Source organism: Castor canadensis, chromosome 7, assembly GCF_047511655.1.
Source record: "Castor canadensis chromosome 7, mCasCan1.hap1v2, whole genome shotgun sequence".
Classification (NCBI taxonomy): domain Eukaryota; kingdom Metazoa; phylum Chordata; class Mammalia; order Rodentia; family Castoridae; genus Castor; species Castor canadensis.
This window is the reverse complement of record NC_133392.1, coordinates 54,896,330-54,917,344: the sequence shown is the minus strand read 5'-3', so window position 1 is coordinate 54,917,344 and position 21,015 is coordinate 54,896,330. Positions and strand designations below refer to the sequence as shown.

Genomic DNA, 21,015 nt, shown 5'->3' with positions numbered 1-21,015 from the left:
TTTCTCCCTAGGAGAAACTTTTACCATTTTGGGTCTTGTAAATTTCTAGTCTATTTTGAGTTGATTTTAGCATATGGTAGGAGGTAAGGGTCCAATTTCATTCTTCTGCATTTAGATATATAGTTACTCCAACACCATTACTGAAGAGATTATCCCTCTTATGTATTCTTAGCATCTTACTCAAATGTCAATTAGTCATAAATGTATGGGATTTATTTTTGGGCTCTCTATTTTGGTTTTTGGGTGGGACTGGGGTTTGAACTCAGGTCTTCATGCTTGCAAAGCAGGTGTTCTACCAGTTGAGCCACAACTCCAGTCCATTTTGCTCTAGTTATTTTGGAGATAGTGTCTCAAGAACTATTTGCTTGGGTTGGCCTCGAACCTCTACCCTCCTGATCTCAGCCTCCCAAGTAAGTAGGATTACAGGCATGAGCCACCAGTGCCTGGCTTCTCTATTCTTTTCCACTGACCTGTGTATCTGTTTTCATTCCTATACCATGTTGTTTTAACTACCATAAATTTGAAGTATATTTTGACATCAGGTGGTATATGCTTCCAGCTTTTCTCTTTTTGCTCAAGATTGCTTTGGCTATTTGGCATTTTTGTGGTTGCATATAAATTTTAGTATTTTTCTATTTCTATAAAAAATGTCATTGAACTTTTGAGTAGGAGTACATTGACCTGTACTTTGCTTTGCGTAGTGTGGACATTTTAACATTAGTTCCTCCAATCCGTGCTCACAAGATATCTTTCCATTTGTTTGTGTCATCTTTAACTTCTTTCATTTCTTTTATCATTTTAATGGGGGAGGGGAGATAAAGGAGAATTGTGGTGGGGGTGAATTCAACTATAATATTTTGTAAGAACTTTGGTAAAAGTCACAGTGTATCCCCAGTACAACAATACTAATTAAAAAAATGTTTTATCATTTTCAATTTTCATGTCTTTCACCTCTTTGGATAAATACACTCCAAAGTAATTTTTTTCTTAATCATATTATAAATGGGATTCTTTTCCTAATTTCTTTTTTGAATAGGTTAATATATAGGAATGCAACTTATTTTGGTCTGTTGATTTGGTATCCTGCAACTTTACTGAATTGAGAAAAAGTGAAAAGGAAAAAGACCACTTCAAATATGAACTTGGAAAGATTTAAGTAGTTGTAGAAATGGTGGGAGGCAGAGGATGGGCATTCCATAGTGAAAAAACATAAAGAAAGTAAACCCATGCTGAGAAGCCTGACTGTGTTCTCTAACACAATAAATACGTAAGTTGCTTTAAGAGTGCTAAGAAAAGCTAAGTTAGCTTTTCTCTACCAAGAGAACTACATCCTCATGTTATAATTAGCAATGAGAAACTATAGACCCCTGTAATGGTTAATTTTTACTGTAACTTAACTGAATTGAGGGATGCCAAGAAATCTGGCAAAAACATACTTCTGGGTATGTCTATGAAGATGTTTCCAGAGAAGACTGATGCATGGGTCATCAGACTGAGTGAGGAAAACCGGCCCTGAAAATGTATGGCACCATCCAAAAGGTTGGGGAGGCAAGGGAGGCAAACGTAATGGAAAACCAGGAGGGGAAAGCTCCAATGGACCAGTTCAGCACCTGAACTGATGCTTCTTTTTGCTGCTGCTGCTGTCATTCATACATCACACTCCATATTCTTCAGCCTTTGAACATGAACTTGCACTAGCATCTCTCCAGGAGGTTTCCAGGTCTCAGCCTAGGACTAAGGCTGCATCATTAACCCTTTTTGTTCTGAGGCTTCCAGCTTCTTGTACTGACCAACTTCTGGTTTCCCTGGATTTCCAGCTTGCAGATGGCTATTGTGGCACTATGCAGCTTCTGATCATGTAAGCCAATCTAATACATCCCCTCTTAATAATTATGTATGTTCTATCAATTCTGTTCTTCTAGAGAACACTGACTAATACAATCTTTAAGAAATTTAAGATGTAAAAGTAAATGATAAGATCAAAAGAATAATGAAAACTACTGTGAGGGATATTGTAACTGGTACCACAGTGGAGCTTTAAGCATGGAGAATGCCAGAGTAAGGACTTCATTCTTCATTTTATAACCAAGGAGAGGCTGTTAGAAGCTTTTGAGAATGGAATAAAGTGAGTAGATCTCTAATTTGTAGGAAAAAATATGATGATAAAATAAATAACTGGAAGAAAAAGTTTAGCAGCAGGTCATTTTGTTAAAAGGTTATTGGAACATATTAAATGGAGTGATTAAGGACTGTGCAAGAGCAATGGCAATAGAATAGCTGGAGAAGGAAAAGATGAATTTGTTGTTAAATTTTTGGAAACGTGTTTGGTTGTAAGTATGAGGATATGAGAGAAGGATGTAAGAACTCTGATCCAGTTTATATCATCTGTTGTTTTAGGGAACACAACAAGGAGACTGTTGGATAAGAAAGAAGCTGATCCACTAGGGACATGTGGAATTTAAAGAGTGGAAGTTTTGAATCTCAGATCTGCCATATCCTAGTTCTTTGATCTTGAATGACTTACTTCACCTCTGAGGATTAAATAAGCAAATAAAAACACAGAGCTTAGCATAATGCCTACGTTATAGCAACAGATCAACAGTGTTAGATATTTGTGTTATTATCATCATCACTAACCTTATCATTAACATCCATGTGGAGATCCCTAAAATCATTGGAAATCAGAGAATTTAAGATAGAGATTTGCATTACCATAAAGGTAATGGCCCCCTGGTGATTACCACAGGCTGTGCTCTTTCACTGACTGGATAGAAAAGGGATACAAGGTAAACCTACCCAATATACACCTCAGCCCAGGCCCTGTGTCTGGTCCGCATTGTGAATGGGGAGACATGGGGTGTGGAGGGGGGGAAAGGCGATGGCTGAGCATAATGAGGGAAATGGCCAAAGGATGAGTGTAGTTTCAGAAAGGCTAAAGTCAGAGCTTTCATTTAAGGCATGAGTAGAACAATAAGCATCAATCAATGAAGACTCTCGAGGAGATACAATGGGTAATTCAATCCCTGGGTCATGACTGCTGAATGACTCACCGGGCCCGTCCAGGCACAGAGAGGCACCATCTTTGGATTCAGATATTCTCTGCACGGTTACATGCCCCCAAATCCTAAACGCAATGATTATTTTATGTTAAAAATGTTCAAGGCCCAGAATTGTTCTTCATGAATCATAATGTTTCAGGAAATCCTTCAATCATCTCATCTTTTCTTCAGGTAAATAAAACAAGGCTACAAGTGACTTGCACAGGTCACATTTCAGCTAGTGATAAAGTCAAAACAAGCTTTCAAACATAGTGCTACTTATGGGGATATGTCATATGGCTTAAGAATATGGATTACATTAAAGGACTCTTTCTCTCTCTGCATCTTGATTTAGGTTTGGTATGAGTCTTAGATTTAGTGTGACTATCTTCTCTTAAAGAATGTTGGCATTGCTCAGGGTTTCTCAGCCTCAGCACAGCTACTGACATTTGGCTGAACAGCTCTTTATTGTGGGAGGATGGTCTACTTTAGAAAGTTTAGAGTATCCCCTCTACTCACTAGATGCATATGGAATTGCCCCCAATCCTGTTGCAACAACCAAAAACACCAACAGATATTGCCACATGTCTTGCAGGCGGGGGAGCAGGAATTGCCCCAGGTTGAGAACTATTTCTATAAATGAAGACAAGTTAATTTTTTAATTAAGTGATAAATTCATCAAAATTCCCAAATTTTAAAAATATGTACTCAGATTAATAAGATCAAATGTGTTTTCACTTTGGTAGTAATCTTAGAATGAATTTATCTGTCCTCCCACTTGGAATAGAAGAGCTATTTTATTAAAGAACCATTTTAATGATTCAAATAAGTTCTCAGTAAAATACTCGAAATTATTTTAAAATCCTATGGTTAAAGATGAAACTTTTTTTAAGAAATAAGGCAAAAAAGTAAACTTTCTCTGTCAGATAGATATTTAAATACCTGAAACCTAGGTTTCTTAATTCCTCTACACCTGTGTTTCCCACATGTATTTCAGAAAGTCCTAGTTCTGAGAGATATTAATAGGTACTTGTAGTGAACAGGCCCACAAAAGCATGCACTCAGTGGCATAAGGGCTCACAGGAGAAGGGGAAGATGGAGAACAACTGAGGAAGGTCATCCACCAGACTGGTGACAAGGCTGGCAAGAAGAGGCACACAGGAAAGGTCCCTTGATGCTGGCGACCGTGGCTTGAGTGCAGAGAATGTAGAGACGTGCGTTCTGGTGGTCGAGTCCAGCTGGTCAGTTTTTATAGTGTCAACTGGGCATGTCCTTCTTGGGTGTAGTCTGTCCTACAGTGTAACAGATTGGTTACACCGTTGGGTGTGTATGGGCGTTCCCAGTCTGGATGGGTGTGTTCCCAAGCTCTCACTTCATGTGCTGGCAGGTGGTGATGTTATCGCGTCTTGACATGAGTGAGTCCATATTGCCCATGCTCATGTCAGTATTCTGCAGGAAAAGGATTCCATAGTCAAGGAAGTTTGAAAAACTTTCTCTTTCCCACATAACTCATCAGAGCCTTTACTATATTTATGAGTAGTGTAAATCTCCAAGAACAAGTGGTTTCTCCATCTTATTTGGCAATGTGTTTGTTTGGTTGATTGACTGGTTAAGATTTTTTGAGGAATTGGTGTTCCTTAGAACACTTTCATAAAACACTGTGCTCCCCCTTGCTGCCTTACTGGCCTCTCTGACCACACGACTGAGCCCTGGAGCCGCAGGATCACACCATGCAGAATCAGAGGATGGCAGAATGCCCACCAGCAGCCTGTGGGTCAGCATCTGACTACCCATAGTTTCTTTCTGTCATGTAGGAACTAAATTTAATTTCCACCAGAAATTGATGCTATAACTGAAAGTGTCAGGGACTTTTTTGTGATAAACATTGGGATTGATCCTTAGTCACAAGCACTTATGATTCATTCAAGTACAGATGAACAGTACTCAGGAGACTCTTATTTCAGAGAATAGGATTTTATTCAAACACATTCACACGGCACTTTCCTATGGATCCTAATGCCTGCCTCTTCTACCCTAGCCAGCCAGTTTACTCAGACCTTCCCCCAAGTCTCGCTCACCGTGCAGTGCTTTCTCAGCTGATGAGGGGGGCGTAGCTGTGCCCCAGGGGATCCTCACAGCAGCTTTCAGTGCAGGTCCAGTTTCGGAGTTCGCTGGCAACACCCAGTGGTCATCGGGAGAAGGGGTTATGCTCACAAGCGGCAGCTGCCTCTACATCTGAGCCTCGGGATGAACTTCGACGGCACATTCTCCAGTGGGTGAGGAGGCGAGAGAGGTTTTGGGTTCCAGCCTGAGTTTATATACCCAGTGGTGACCTCACAGCTCCTGTTACTGGCACTGCCACCTGAGGTTTAGCTTATTTGTCTATCGCGGCTACCTTAGGTTTGGCTTATTATCATATCAGCCTGTCATTCTCTGGCTGGTTTCTAAGTCCTAACACACACAAGATAATAATTCTTATTTCAACAATTTTTCATATTTTAACACAATACAATCCATCAATACAATAGCAATCTTCTATGTGTTCACCACATCCTACTATACTAAACAAGAAATAAGGGCTGATTGGAAATATGTTGGTGTGATCAGAGTGGGGAAGGAAGCTCCTAACTCCATGACCATAGCAAGGACAGGAAGCATGGTCATTCCAGATAACTGAGGAGCAATAATGCAGGAAGCCTGCATTGGTTCCATCCACCAGTTGGCCCTGTCCATACACCTTCTATCTGACTGTATCCCCTAAAGACTCAGAATTCCAGGAAATAATGTTGATTGAAGTATCTGGGGTTAGCTGACAGCTTCTTATCCTCCCCGCCCGCTGTGGTCATGGGTGAAGTTCCAAAATCAACAGAGTGAAGGCCAATGTCTCCAACACATAGATGCTGGAAAGAGAAGTGAGAGATGTGCTTCGTTCTTTCTGACAAAAAAAGTGGACATTCTACTATTTCTGCTTTCATTTCTTGCCCACAACACTGAAGCATTCCAAATGCCAGGCTAATGCCTGACTTTAATTATCATCACAGGCCAGAGAGCCTGTCTTTCAGGTAATTCAAAGAGGTTCTTTGGGGTTCAGTCCTTCTATCAAGAAACTTGACTTTGATGATTAATGACTTAAGAGAAAGAATCATTTTGTTTAATTATCAACTAAACCTATTCATTCTTAAAAGCCACCCAAATCTGGAGGGCAGAAAATGTAAAATAATCTGAGAAGGAAAAGGGAGACTTTAAAGAGAAATATAACAAATCAATTCTTCTTGACCTACAAATGACCCAAGTAAAGGAATTGAGTTAAGCATTTGCCCTTTCCCCGCCCTCAGGTCTATTAACCCTGAGGTTTTCTTAGTAATTCCAAAATTCTTTTGATAGTCATCAATGTCTGAGAAAACAGACAATCTGCTGTCTGATAATATTTTTTGATGCAGACCAAGATTGCATCCCAGCATGTGGTAGAATTCCTTCTACCGGAAAAGATTTGTCTTTAGGCCACACTTTTTGTTTGTTTGTTTTGTTTTTTAAATATCTGTCATCAGTACACCTTATCTTGTTAAGCAGAAACGCCACACAGGAGTTAGGTTGTTGACCAATTTTCATTTTTAATCTAGATCTTGTGGAATAAAATCTTTATTGGCAAGTTTTCATTGTGGTTTAATTATTTGCTTGTTGTCTTTGTTTTAGCAAAAGTTGAAATTTTACAACAAAGAACGAAAAAAGGAAAGCATAGTTTTTAAGCAAGATTTGTTATGACATTTAAATTTTATGAAATATGCCCTGTTAGTCACCTGCCTTCTGGGATGAAAGTAAGTTTTATGTGACCTTTATTTATTTAACTTTATTACCAGAAAAATGAAATTCAAATAAATTCAACTAAGAAATCATATTGCTAGAGAAAGGACAAAAAGACAGAGACAATGACAGGACAACAATCTGATATTCACTCCTTCAAGAGGATACATTTTTCTTAGTGTTGAGACTGCAGAAAGCAACAGGAGAATAAAATAATCACATATTCAGTTGTAAACAGATAGTGAGAAAAGGATGCTGCTAGGTTTTGTTTCTGAACCTATATATTTTTCTGAAAAGAAGGTTCTGTGCAATCTTTAAGGAAGGGGGTCCTATGAAAAGAACATTTGCCTCCTCATAATTGTACGAGAGGGGAGAGTTGTTGTCTGCAAACCCACTTATGACCATTTACTCAAATGGTTAAGAGAAAAGGATATAAAATAGAAATAAAAACTCTACCCAACATCACTGATAATGCCTCAGGCACACACGACTAATATCTGAAGACAAGACTTGTAAGAGATGCTTATCTTTGAAATAGATTTAAATAGATTTATTTTTTAATCTACTTTAAAATTTGTACTAAGTAAATCTTAAATAGAAAATATCAAAGTAGGAAGAGAGGTCATTTACATTCAAAGAGACAGAATGTGTTAATTACAGCTCAAAAATTATAGCTCTGCTGGGTGTGCATTTTAATTTGGTCTACTGTCTAGGGCATTTTATTCAGAACAATTATGAAACAAACCTGTATACAGGGATTCATCATCTATGGAGGGTTTTTGCAGGTTGAACGGCTATTAATAATCATCTTTCTTTTCATCCTCTGGCTGTCCTAACAGCATATCAAATTAAAAACAAACTTTTCTTGGCACTTAGCAAACATTATGTGGTTTTGGCAATGGTGAAATCCACACTATGTAATTGGGAATAATAATTGGGTCTGCCAGCAGGGGGAGTTCAAGCCAAATTTAGCAAGAGAGCTTCAGAAATGGGAGTTTATGGAAGGATTCATTAAGAGAGTATAATAAAATAAAGAATAAAGTCAAATTATTTGAGATAAGGCTTCTGCACTTATATAAATGTTACAGTGTACCCCTGTACAACTATAATATGCTAACAATAAAAAAGATAAGGTTTCCATTGGTACAACTGCATGGCTCCAAGTCCTCAATCAGAAACATCAGTAGCCTGTGGAACTGGCTGTAGAGCAGAGATCCCATTTCATGTCTGTATCATAATGCATTTATCCTTTTAGTTCTACATACACACACTCTTTGTTTGGTTTTTGTCTGTTCTTGCTTTTGCTAGCACACATAATGCTAGGTTGTCTGTACAAAATAAGAATATTAGTTTATAAGTAGGTCACTCTTATCTCATAGACCTGACCTATATTTTATAAATCTTAGAGCTCTTTGGCTTCTACCCCGCATATCATAGTATCTGAGTAAACCTTGTAGATTCTGATAAAAGATCATTTGTGACCCAAATCGTCTAAGTTTCACTTTAAGTAATACACAGTATCTTACTTTAATTCATCAAGTATAGCCCACTTTCCCTTGGGATACGCTTAAACTTCAGTCTCATTTCCAAAAAAACTTCTCTCTTTCTCTCCACAAGTTACAGTTCCATCTATTTTCAAGAAAGTCCTTCAAAATTCTACACCAGCTTTTCTCCCAATAAACAACAGGTCTTGGTCTCTTAAAATAGTATCGTACATGAGGGAAGATGAGAAATATGCCAAATGCTACTTTTGAAAACACTCTTTTTGCATAACTGAGAAAACAGTTTTTAAGAATTGAGCCTTTCTGAAATGTTGCATCATTTATTCATCTTTTGTTAAGCCCAGGAGAGAAGCCCTGTAGAAGCAATGGCTTTCCAAAATCCCCGGGTTCAAATAATAGTTGTAAATTTACTGACTAGGTGATTTTAGAAGAGTCATCTTAACTCTCTAAGCCTGTTTCTTTTAGGTGTTTTTGGTGGTTGTTTTACACTAGGTTTTGAGCTCAGGGCCTCATATTTACTTGTCAGACATTCTAACCGCTGGAGCCACTCCCCACCCAGTAGCTTATTTCTTTATAAGAGTTGCTTTGAGAGTTTTTCAGAGTTGAGAGAAAGAGATAATATCTATCATATCTAATGGCATACAAAGAAGTGCTCAGCAAGTGGTTACTATTCTTCATAAAATGGCAACTACAACTTATGGTCATCATAGATATAGATCCTCAACTCCTTCTGGAGTTAAAAAAAAAGAGTCTCAGCTGACGTTTACATCATGAAACTGGTAATAGGTCTTCTCTTTGACAGGTTAGGCTCCCAAAGTTCAGTGTTGTGCCATTCAGTGACTCCTTTCCCCTGAGTATACAGGGAGCTGGCTTCAGCAACACCATGTTTCCAAAGATCTGAAAAACTGCTATTTAAATGCAGTAAAAAATTAGATGGGGATCAGCACATTCTGTATGTGCTGGGGCTAGAAAGAGAACAAAGGCTGAGAAGATGAATGCACATGAGTGCACACGTGCACATGCACACACATACACATACAGGCTTCTGTGAAAAAGAAGCAATCAGAGCACAGTAAACCCAAGGGAGGGACACAATTAATCTGAAAGACATTGTTAAGGGTTAAGGCTATGGTTCAAATGGTAGTACTCTTGCCTAACAAGCACAAGGCCCCGAGTTCAAACCCCAGTACCATAAATAAATAAAAAGAAAACAAAGATAGTTAAGGCTGTTTCCCAGGATGCAGAGCAAAAATACAAAAATAAAAACTCTGAGAGCAAAAATAACATGGAAGACCAATCCAAAAGTTCCATGTCTGGATAACAAAAATGATAAAATGAGGAATGGGTATGATGGTGAACACTAATTCCAGCACTTGGGAGGCTAAGGGAGGAGGATGGTGTGTTTAAGGCCAGCTTTGGTTACATAGTGAGACCCTGTCTCAAAAAAAAAAAAAAATGAAGAGTTATAGAATAAGAGAACAGAATCCAACAAGGCTGGGCTGAAGGAAGGTGCTGGTCTTAGGAAAGGGCCCACCACAAATTACACAGGAACAATTTAAAAAAAAAAAAAAAAAAACACTTGTACTAAAACCCTTCAAAAATTAAAACAGTGCTAAAGACTTAGAAAGAATTGCTCAGGCTTCCATTGTTCTTCAAAACAACAATAATCCCACTAATATAAGACTTCTTTTAGCAGCACTAGATGCTAGAAGACAAAGAGAAATGCTTTTGAAATTCTAAGGAAAAATTTTTGAACTTACAATTCTATACTAAGCCAAACTATCCTTTAAATTTGGGTACAATATAGACAACTTCAGACGTGCAAGAGCTCAGAGAGTTGAATTCCCATAAGCTCATTTACAAATTAAGGACATACTACAACAAAAATTTTCAAAAAGGATCTGAAAGTGAGAAAAAAACAGTGGAATGAGCTAACCCAAAAAGACTACTGAAGAAGTACTGTGCATCAGGGCAGAAAATAAATTATTTCAGATTAGAACGGGAAGTCAGAGTTCCGTGAAGAATGTCATTAGGCTAAGGGAAAATTCCATTACACAAATGTATGATTAAGAACCAGAAAGTTCTGAGACATAAACTGAAGGCATTACATCTTTTTTTATAGGGCAGAAAAAGAAAGTCAGTTTAAAATACCAAGAAAAAATAAAATATAAGAAAGTCATTGTGCAAATGTGATACGATCTAAAATGTGATGGACTTTGAGCAATCTATTGGCTTTGAAGGAAAAAACAAAAAAGAAATCAATTTGCTCTTAGCACTTGGGACATTTTGTTTTTGTGGGACTTTATTGTTGGTTCAACTGCTTGGTTTTTACAGTAGTCATTTACTGAAAATAGATACATACACGTAAGTGCTGTTTCATGGCCTTAAACATTAGTCAATCTATACTTTAAAAATGAAATCAAGGACAGCCTACAGAACAGAATGCAAATATTTTTAACCTCCTAAGATTAAAGCAATGATATAGCTGATAGAAATCAAAAGTAAGGCAAGGAGATAGAGGAAATGTTGCTAAATTCTCATCATATATAAAAAGCCACATTGACCAAACAGCAAATGTCTAAACCACGCATTTAAGCCACTGCTAAATTCCTAGACCTCACAAACTGTGGGAGATCATAAATGTTTGTTGTTGTAAGCTTCTATGTTGTAGAGTCGTTTGTTATACAGCAACAAGTAACTAATACAGACAGCTTATCCCTGGAAAAATAAAAGCAACTGAAGAACCATCTTTGCATGGGTCAGAAGCTAAGATCCAGATTCTAATCTCAGGAAAGTCCTGGCTAACAATATCACTGATATGCTAGTTGGGCTTTCTGTGACCAAGAGTCCTTTTTGCTGCCTCAAACTCAGTGGCTCAACCTGAGCTAATCAGTTTGGTTTTCTATTGTTTTATGGGCCCACTCTCACATACACCCAAACCTAACATGTCTGCTGTTGCTGGAATATGGTCTGTCCCACCAAAACTTACATTGAGCTTCAATCCCCAGTGTAGTGATGTTGGGATGTGGGGTCTTTGAGAAAGATTAATGTTCTCTCTAAGGCCTGGTTTGATTCTTTCAGGAATGAGTTAGTTCTTAAGAAGGCAGGTTGTCATAAGCAGGTCAGCTCCTTTGACCTTCCCATCTCTTGAGTAAATGCTCCTTCCACACGTGCCCAAGTCCTCTTCCACTTTTCTGCTATTCATAAAACAATATAAAGCCCTCAACGTGTCCCCAAAAAATCCATCCTATAACTTCACAGTTAATTAAATCCTCTATAGTTTGTATCTTGCCTAGAGAAATTCACTCCCTTACATACTTTGTGAATTGAAATATTAAGCAATATTTCATGATGTTTTTTAAGAGTTGATGATGGAACATCAAAAAAAAAAAAAAAAAACATTTCCACAGCAGATTTCTTGGCATAAGCCATGCTTATATTATGGACGTGTTCATTGAATCTGAGAAAACTAGATTCTGGCTTCAAAGGTTGTTGTTCTATGCACACTACAAACCTAATGTTCCTTAATTACTTGTAATTAGTTGTATTGTAAACTCAAATCTGTTACATTAGTTTTAATTAGCCTCATCATAAACAAAACAGTCGATTGTTACAGGTTTTCTTATTACACTGATAGAGAACACCTGGAATGAATAATGAGCTCCTCCAACAACAAACTAATTGAGACTACAAACTGCCATTGGTAATTATTTCACCCCTCTCTGGAACAAATCAGAGATTAGGATCATAACAAGAGTCAGAATAAAGTCAAGTTGACACTTTTAAATAGTAAAATAATAGTACATAATATTTTTTGTCTGTCGTATTCCAGCTCTTTCTATAAAGGGGTGTGAGTTTCTGTGTATGAGTGAGTGAGTGTGTGTGTGTGTGTGTGTGTGTGTGTGTGTGTGTGTGTGTGTGTGTGTACGAACATCTAGCTATATAGGCACGTGCATATGTATACATGCATTTGTTAATTATAGCCTTTATCTTTTGGGATATCAAACTAAAATGGAAAACAGAAGTTTACAGTAACTGTAATCCTAGTTACTTTGGAGGCTGAGATTGGGAAGATCAATGTTTCAAGCCAGCTGTAGGGCAAAAAAAAGTCTGTGATACCCCATCTCAGTGGGAAAAAGCTGGATGTGGTCGTGCGCACCTATCATCCAGCTACAGTGGGAAGTGTAAAATAGGAAGGTCATGATCCAGGCTGGTCTGGACAAAAAGCAAGACTCACTCTCGAAAACTAACCAGAGCAAAAAGGACTGGAGGCATGGTTAAGCAGTAGAGCAGGCCTGAAGCCTTGAGTTTAAGCTCCAGTACCACCAAAAAAAATTATTGGCACATTTAATAAAGAGTTACTTAGGGGCAGACTAAACCACCAAAGAGGCATTTTCCCATAACCTTGTAATAAACAGATTTTTTTTTCCCCTTTCTGAGAATGAGCTTCTTTGGAGACAAAGACTTTCTTTCTGGGTAAACTTTGGCCACTAAAAGTTCACAAAGAGAAAGCCTACATTATAAAGGTAAGTGGAAAATGTGGGGCACAGAACTGGATTAACAGCACAGTCCCTGCTATATAAGCAATATGTTAAAAAAATATATACTGGAAAGAAATATGCCAACATTACAAGAGTGCTTGATACTGAGTTTTTCTTCTGCCTGTATTTACAGTTTCCAAATATTTATATAATAATCTTGCATGATTCTAACATTGGAAAAGTTCAAAAAAAATCCATGGAAATCTTGATTACAGAGAAACTCACTGAAAAGCCACATTGACCAGGCAACAAGTGCCAAGGTTATTGCAGAGTTATGCTTTCCTCAGGGTGGAAAATTGGAAATTGAATTTGTTTTGCAAGACTTTGGCTCAAGAAATTTCACCAGTGGAATCTGAAACCCTATTTGAAAGATAAGCGGATAGAATAAGTGGTCTCTGAGCTACTGAGAAAGGTACTTTTCAGCAACAAGGACATGACTTCATATTGGTGAAAGTCTTTGGTGTTTAGAAAGAGCTTTCACAGCACAGAGGACTGTCAGAAGCCTGGAACTGAGACCTAGAAAACCTCAGCCACGAGTCTTATTTCCCCCAGTGGGAGTGGCAATAACTTAAAAGCATTTTGTAAACAGGAAAATGCTCTAAAAATGTCATAGTAAGACATATAGAGGTATATCCCACAGATTTTTATTTGATTTTACAAATGAGAGGACAATGACTGCATCACTGATTTTAGTAGACAAAAAATTAAAACAACCTATATATCTATCAAGAGAGTGACTTAAACTAGTGCTACATAGATCAACAAGAATGAACCTCACAAACAGAATTTTGAAGCAAAAAATACAGTTACAGAATAATACTCTGAGCATATTATCACGTTTAAAGACATTCAAATGATATTCCTTATATCATTTTTGGTAAAAATAGGAAGACATCCATGGGATATAAGTACTAGTATCGGATTGTATTTTCCTATGGGAAGGAGAGGGGCAGAGACAGGAATGTAATCAGGACATGGTGTTTCTTAGTTCAGCTGAGAGTTAAGTGTTAGTGTTCATTGTATCATTCTTATACTTTCTCTACATGTGAACTTGTTCACATTATAATTATTCTTGACTACGTACTATGTACCTAACTTTAGTTTAATGTGCCTTTGTTCTCACAAAAAACTCCCTAAAGAAGGCCTTGCTATCCAATTTTAAGACCTGAGGATGTGAGGTGTGGCTCAAGTAGTAGAGCACCTGCTTTGCAAGTGCAAAGTCATGAGTTCAAACCCCACTCCTACCAAAAAAGAAAAAGGGCATGATGATGCCCGCTCAGACCCTTAGTCACTTGCTCACTAGAATAGCATGTGGCAGAGGCAAGCGTGGGATTGTTTTCCATCCTATAGTACTGCCCTTAAGAATCTTAGACACGAAGGTGTCAGTAGCCTAGGAAGTGGGCTTTGGAAAAGGCACTGAAATAAAATAGCAACCTTTTCCATTACCATGCATAACTCTGACCCTCTCCCTGAGCCTAGGCACTCTATTTGTTAGCAATACCACCTTAGAAGTTGTGGCTGTTTTCTGCAGTGAATGAACTTTTGCCTTTTCTACAAAGAAGGAAAAGCTTCATGCCACAGCTACCCCTTCTGCACTCAAGTTCCCATCACCCCAGGCAGCCTCCTTCCCCAAGGAATACTGGGCACAGCTGGGTCTCCTCCATTCAGGAAAGGAATGCTTCTGTGAGATGGCCAGAGCTTTCTCACTTCTCAGTCTAGGCTTTTTCACACTACTCTCACACACACTCTCTCTCTCTCTCTCTCTCTCTCTCTCTCTCTCTCTCTCTCTCTCCCTCTCCCTCTCCCTCTCTCTCTGGTTTTATTTTTTGGTTTTGTTTGGATGGATAGAATGAAACTTGGCCTTGAATGGGGAATATGTAGACCTTATGAACAAATCCTGAGTTTTACATCCAGTTCATGATCTCAGCCTGGATTTTGTTGTACTTCCAAGGACAACAGAGAGTAGGGGGTTGTCACCACAAAGCCAAACTTCTTGGAGGTTAGTAAAATTCTTATTCTACCCCATCAGTGCATTCTCACTTTGGCCAGCAATAGGTCCATCCTTGTCAAAAGAGAGTGGAGTCTGTTGCTGTAATACTTTAGCCTAGAGGGACTGGGCGTTATATCCTGACAACTCAGAGACCTGGGTTTTATGGCTAGACATGTCTCCTAGCCACTTTCACTGCTAAAATGACAGACTGAGTTTAATAAATTCTGAAGCTCCTTCCAGCTTAAATCTGTGTTTCCACTGGATGTCTGTGGAAAAGGTGCTTGTCACATCACAACCCAGCTATCCTGTGACAATGATCTTGTCTTTCTCTCCATGGCTATATAAGTGTGGAGTTGATAACCTGAAGACAGGTGAGCATCTCTGAGCATCAAAATTCTTATGAGCTAATTTTCAGGCAACTGTGTTTCACCTTCTGAAATACAAAAAGTAGCAAAATGGGTAAATCAGTGCAGAAAGCTAGCGCGAGAGACACATCGAATGTTAGATAAGACTTGAGTCAGGACAGGCTTCACATCCAAGTGGCTTTGGAGGCTAAAGTTCAAAGCCAGGAGAAGGGGTATGCTAAATAACTAGATTAGAAATGTGATCAAAACATAAGATGATCGATGCCTAAGAAACTCCTTCACACAAGTTTCTCGGTTGGAGCCAGGGGACCTTTATTTCACAACCATAGGCTGGTCCAGGAATGTCGCCCTCTCTAGAGAATTTTCTGACCACTTGGGGGGGTCTCACATCTGTCAGGCCTGACCTATGCCTCATAGGACAAAGAGCTATCCTCTCACAAACCTGATCATCACTCTCATTTCGTGAGCACTTGTGGGTAACAGTAATCTGTATTTTCATATTACTTCTGAACTCCTCAATGCTTCCACCTGTCTTCAGAATAGATATTGGTGAGCTGGGCATGGTGGTATATGACACCTATAACCCCAGATATTCAGGAGGAAAGAGTAGAAGGATTACTGTTTGAAGCTAGCCCAGGCAGTTAGTCAGAGACCCTGTCTGAAAACAAGGTTGAGATGTTGCTTCCTCTTTGCATCCTCTGTAGCTCCTGCAGAGAATTCATCTTTTCCTCCTCTGTATTCCCAGGTCACTTCCAGATTCTCTTACAGTGATCTTCCTGCTCTAAACTCTTACTTTTCACCAAATCATTTATCCAAGTCACTGAAAAAAAAAGTTCAACACAACCCAAAATGCACATCTATTTTTAATTTTTACATGGATTCCTATATTACTCTATTATTGGAACTACAAATCATACAGAAGCTGGGTGCCAGTGGCTCACACCTATAATCCTAGCTATTTGGGAGGCTGAGAATGAGAGGATCCTGGTTTGAGACCAGCCCCAGCAAACAGTTCTCAAGACCCATCTCCAAAATAACCAGAGCAAAATGGGCTGGAGATGTGGCTCATGTGGTAAAGTGCCTGCTTTGCAAGAGCAAAGTCCTGAGTTCAAACTCCACTCCCACCAAAAGGAAAAAGTCATACAGGAAAAAAATAAAGAGAATTATATGGGAATAATGATAAAAAAGTCATAAGCAATATATTTCAAATAATCTTTCCTTTATTAGTTGCAAAATTACTTCACTACTAATAACTTGAATTACAAATATTAAAGTAGTTATGCCATTGAATTAAAACACCAGAGTTCCTATCATTCTGTATTATTTAGTGAAAGTAGTGAGATTGTGTTTCATTAATGAACGTCTTGGTAAAATATTCAGTGGTGGAGAACTAAATACTCTGGCTCTAGGTTTAGTTAATTTCACTATTTGCTTTTAATATCTCACATAGCTGAGAAAAAATAACAAAAATTCATAGAGCCAGATAGAAGAAGTACATTGTAGGAAATACTGAATTGTCACACTCAGTTTTTAATTCCATACATTGAATATGATAAACACCCTTTTTTGTAATTTTCCTAGTAATTTTTCTTTTTTTTTCCCTTGGTGGGTCTGGGGTTTGAACTCAGTACTTCACACTTGCAAAGCAGCTGCTTTACCACTTGATCCATACCTCCAGTTCTTTTTGCTCTGGTTAGTCTAGAAACAGGGTCTCAATTTACACCAGGGCCAGCCTGGACCACAACCTCCAATTTATACTTTCTGCAGTAGCTGAGATGACAGACATGCACTATTAACCCAGCTCTTGGTTGAGATGGGCGAACAGTTTTTCCCAGGCTGGCCTCAAACCCCAATCCTCCCTATCTCTGTCACCCAAGTAGCTAGAATTACAGGTCTGAGCCACAAGCACCCAGTTAGTTCAGATATTAAAATATTAATAGGTAAAAATCACTACCTTAATTTTAACCACAAAATTACCTAATAATGGATACATTTTCAAATATCTCCTTTCAAAATGTTCTCTCTTGCATAAGTTTATGGATTTGGTGGGGTGGGGGGGTAGGGAAGAGATGGCAAAGAAGTTACTTTCTCATTATTTAAAATAAGCTGAAACTTTAAGGGACAGATTAAGCATGTTGATATTTTTTTAAATCTCCTGAATACAGTATACATGACAGCCACTTGTCTTTAAAAAAAAAGCTGAGCCTTTGTCTGTTCTATAAAAAAATAAAAATGAAAATGAAAAATCCCAATACCTTTAAGTTTCATTTACTGTACATAGTAAGAGGCTTCATTTTCATACATGCACAGAATGTACAGAATGTACTTTATCACATTCACCCCTCAACTGCTCTTTGTTATCTCCCTTCCACCTTCTCTCTTTTCCCCCTCCCACTTTTACTTTCTTTCATGACCTTGTTTTTCTGTTTTTGTTGTTGTTCTGTTCTGCTCTGTTTTCCCCTAGATTCCACAAATGAGAGAAATCTTAAAATTTTTATTTTAAAATTTTATTTTAAATTTTTACAAGATAGCCAACAAAGCTCTTTGTGATACAAAAGACTTTCAATATCATTCTCCAGTTCATTACAGCAAACAGTACTGTTTTTACTAACTTTGCCAATGGTAGGTAGCAGTACACACACACATACACACACACGCACAATATGCAATTAGGCAACATATTCCAAAAGCAAACATCTCTATGTTGGGAAAATCCCCCTCACCTGTCAAATTGTTCTCTCTTCTATAGGTTATATTATCAATACATATTTCTTATATGTATTTCTTATATTTCTTTTCTTTCTGTCTGTCTATATAAATAGATAGATACTAGTATATATGTATATATACTAGAAATTGAACCCAGCCCTCCCACTTTGTGAGGCAAGCACTCTACTACTTGAGCCATGGCCCCAGTCCAGTATTTGTTGTATTTCAAACAACCATTTTCCTCCCAGAATCTAAAGACCAACCAGAGGTCCAGAGCAGAGACCAGCTTTTTTTCTCCTCTGTGTCCATGCCCTAAAAGAAAGTTTGGGACCCAGATGTCTTGAGAGGCAAAATTGTTAAACCTTTGCTTAAAAAGTTTTAAGTCTGCTTTGGATGTTGTAATGTTAATGTCTTGGCAACCAAGACATTCACTCCAGATGTTTCATATAAAGAAAGATCAATGAAAGTGGGGAGGGCAAAGTTTAGGAGGAAAGACACCCACAGACTAAACTAGAAAAGTGAGAAACTACTAATCACCCATAGGACCTGAGAGAGCTGAACCTGCTGTGGAGAAGGTACCCAGCAGAAGTTGCCATGGTGGAAGAATTCAGCCACTACCTGGAATGCAGTGTAAAACAGGGAAAGAACATCCCAGCCTCTTTCTCCTGTCCTGCTGCTGCCTTCTGTTGGCCACAACCACCTGGGACACAGCCAGCAGGTAAACAGAGGAGACTGATTAGAAAAGATCAGCCTTTTGGGCACTGAGCATGGCAGAGCATTGAACAGTGTGGGAGGTAAAATGAGTTGGATAAACAGAGACGAACAAACCCAAGTGAGAGGTCCAATCCTTTCATATTGGCTTGGAGCCTTCAGACCAGCCTTTGTCCATACTGTAAACTACATCTTTCTCTTGTTTGGGGGGATGGGGTGGGGTGAGATACTCTGTCATCAAACTCCATCAAGCTACTCATTTCCTGTGACGAGCTCATTCTTCAGCCAACCATTTTTATCTGTGGAACCTGCAAACAAACACTATAATACTGGTGGACTTGTTTTTAGATCTTTTTTTTTTTCAGTTTCAAAATCTTCTACTGTAGAGAAAAGAACTTTTCCAGGCTGATTTGTTAAAATATAAGTTAGTTATAGTGACACAAAAGTCCTATCAAATGCTCAGTTGTTTTCAACTCAATACCACAAACATATTTTAAGCCGTCTATCAACTGAAGACATAAATAAAGATGATCTCTGGCCCTACTCCCCTTCCCCGCTGATGGAGGCTACAAATATCTGTCCAAAGTCAGGCTATGATAAATGTTCTCATGAATATTAATTCTGGACTCTGAAACTATCTCAAGGAACTTGCTAGAATCTGGGAAGATAAGTAGAATTTTGACCAGTAGAATTTGGGAGGAGTGAAAAATCGGAAGGATATTTCATGCTGTGGTTTGAATATTTTTCCCCTCCAAAACTCATTGAAATTTTATTGCCATTGTGACATTATAAGATGGGACATTTGAGAGGTGATTAGTCCATGAGGGCTCTGTCATTACAAATGGATTAATACTGTTATGTCAGGAGTGAGTTCCTTATCACAGGAAGAGGTTCATGATAAAATGACAAGTTTGATACCCTCTTTCACTTGTTCTCTCTCTCTCTCTTTCCTTTCTTCCTCCTTCCCTCCTTCATCCACCATGTGGTAATGAGATTCCTCACCAGGTGCTGGCACCCTGATCTTAGACTTCCCAGTCTCCAGAACTGTGAATCAATAAATATCTGCTAATTATAAATTACCCAGTCTTTGCATGAAGGAGAAATAATTTTAATTAAGCTACTTCTCAGACCAAAGACTTGTAAAGTCAAGGACTTAACCAGTAAAGACTCTGATTGAAGGGGAAAAAATGATGGTGAATACTAACTTTGGATAAATTTGAAACACAAAATCTGACTTAAATTAATAATTAAACATCTTCCCCATCAGAACTGCAATTACACCTCAGATTCAGAGTCTCTCATCTAAAACATTCTCAGTGCCAAAGTTCTATAATTGAGAAACAATTTTGAACTAGTTTGAAACTTCTAAAAATGCTTTCAACAAGACTTGCATAACTTGTACAAAAGGAGGAAATTGGGCAATTTTATTTGTTTCAGCTCCAGCTTAGCACTACTCCAGAGGGCAAAACTGCAAAAATAGAGAGTGAGAATTGAATTTTCCTTGATGGTTGTCAATCTTGTCATAAGAATTCACAGGAAAGTAAAAATCATTAAAGCCAAAGGGACCTATTATGAGGATGGAGTCTCTTTTTACTTCAGTTTTGATGTTGCATTTTTTAAAGACAAGACTAAATGCAATGCTAAATGCATAGCAGTGAAAATATAATTTTCAAAATTTCTCTTGAATCGTCAATATTATAGTTTCACACCTGACAACCAGAACCTGGCACTACCAGGCTCATGTCCATCGAATGGTAATATTTGTAACACACAGAGCACTTACTATGAGCCAGTCACTGTTCAAAGTACTTACAAAAACCCATTTAATCCCCATTAACAGATAAGGAAACTGAGACACAGAAATTGCATGAATTCCCTAAGGTCACATAATTATTAGGCTGATAGAGTTGGCAGCTAAAACACAGAAAGCCCAGATGAATTTGAATTTCTGATACACAGTGAATAAAATTTTGGTATAAGTATGTCCCATGCAATATTTAGGAAATACTTATACTGAAAAGTATTCACCTTTTTTTCCTCCATGGGACTGGGATTCAAACTCAGGGCTTCATGCTTACAAATCAGGCACTCTACTACTTAAGCCACATTTCCAGTCCATTTTGCTGTGGTTATTTTGGAGATGGGGTCTCTAGAACTGTTTTCCCAGGCTGGCTTCAAATCTCAATCCTTCTGATCTCAGCCTCCCAAGTTCCTAGGATTACAGGTATGAGCCTGTAATTTAACTGGGTAACCTATATTTTTATTTGCTACATCTGGCAAGTCATAGCTAGTAGTAGAGGAGCTCAAAGAACAATTGAACAATAATGCATCAAGGAGTTTCTGAGCCCAAGAATGACC

The 21,015-nt window shown here is 38.2% G+C and overlaps 1 long non-coding RNA gene and 1 other non-coding gene across 3 annotated transcripts in view; one reads left to right on the top strand and one right to left on the bottom strand.

Annotated features, from left to right (window-relative positions):
• Positions 1 to 1,060: 1,060 nt before the first annotated feature.
• The window catches only part of LOC141424803 (uncharacterized), a 52,317-nt gene continuing 32,362 nt past the window's right edge, over positions 1,061 to 21,015 (bottom strand). For both annotated transcript variants that reach the window (XR_012449721.1, XR_012449722.1), the window contains 2 exons: positions 5,117 to 5,938; positions 1,061 to 4,487 (listed from right to left, as the gene is read on the bottom strand). This is a non-coding gene — a long non-coding RNA (uncharacterized lncRNA). The remainder of the gene's footprint in view (positions 4,488 to 5,116; positions 5,939 to 21,015) is intronic.
• Positions 2,725 to 2,856, top strand: LOC141425347 (small nucleolar RNA SNORA51). Its single transcript, XR_012450407.1, has one exon. It is a non-coding gene; the product is annotated as a small nucleolar RNA SNORA51 (small nucleolar RNA).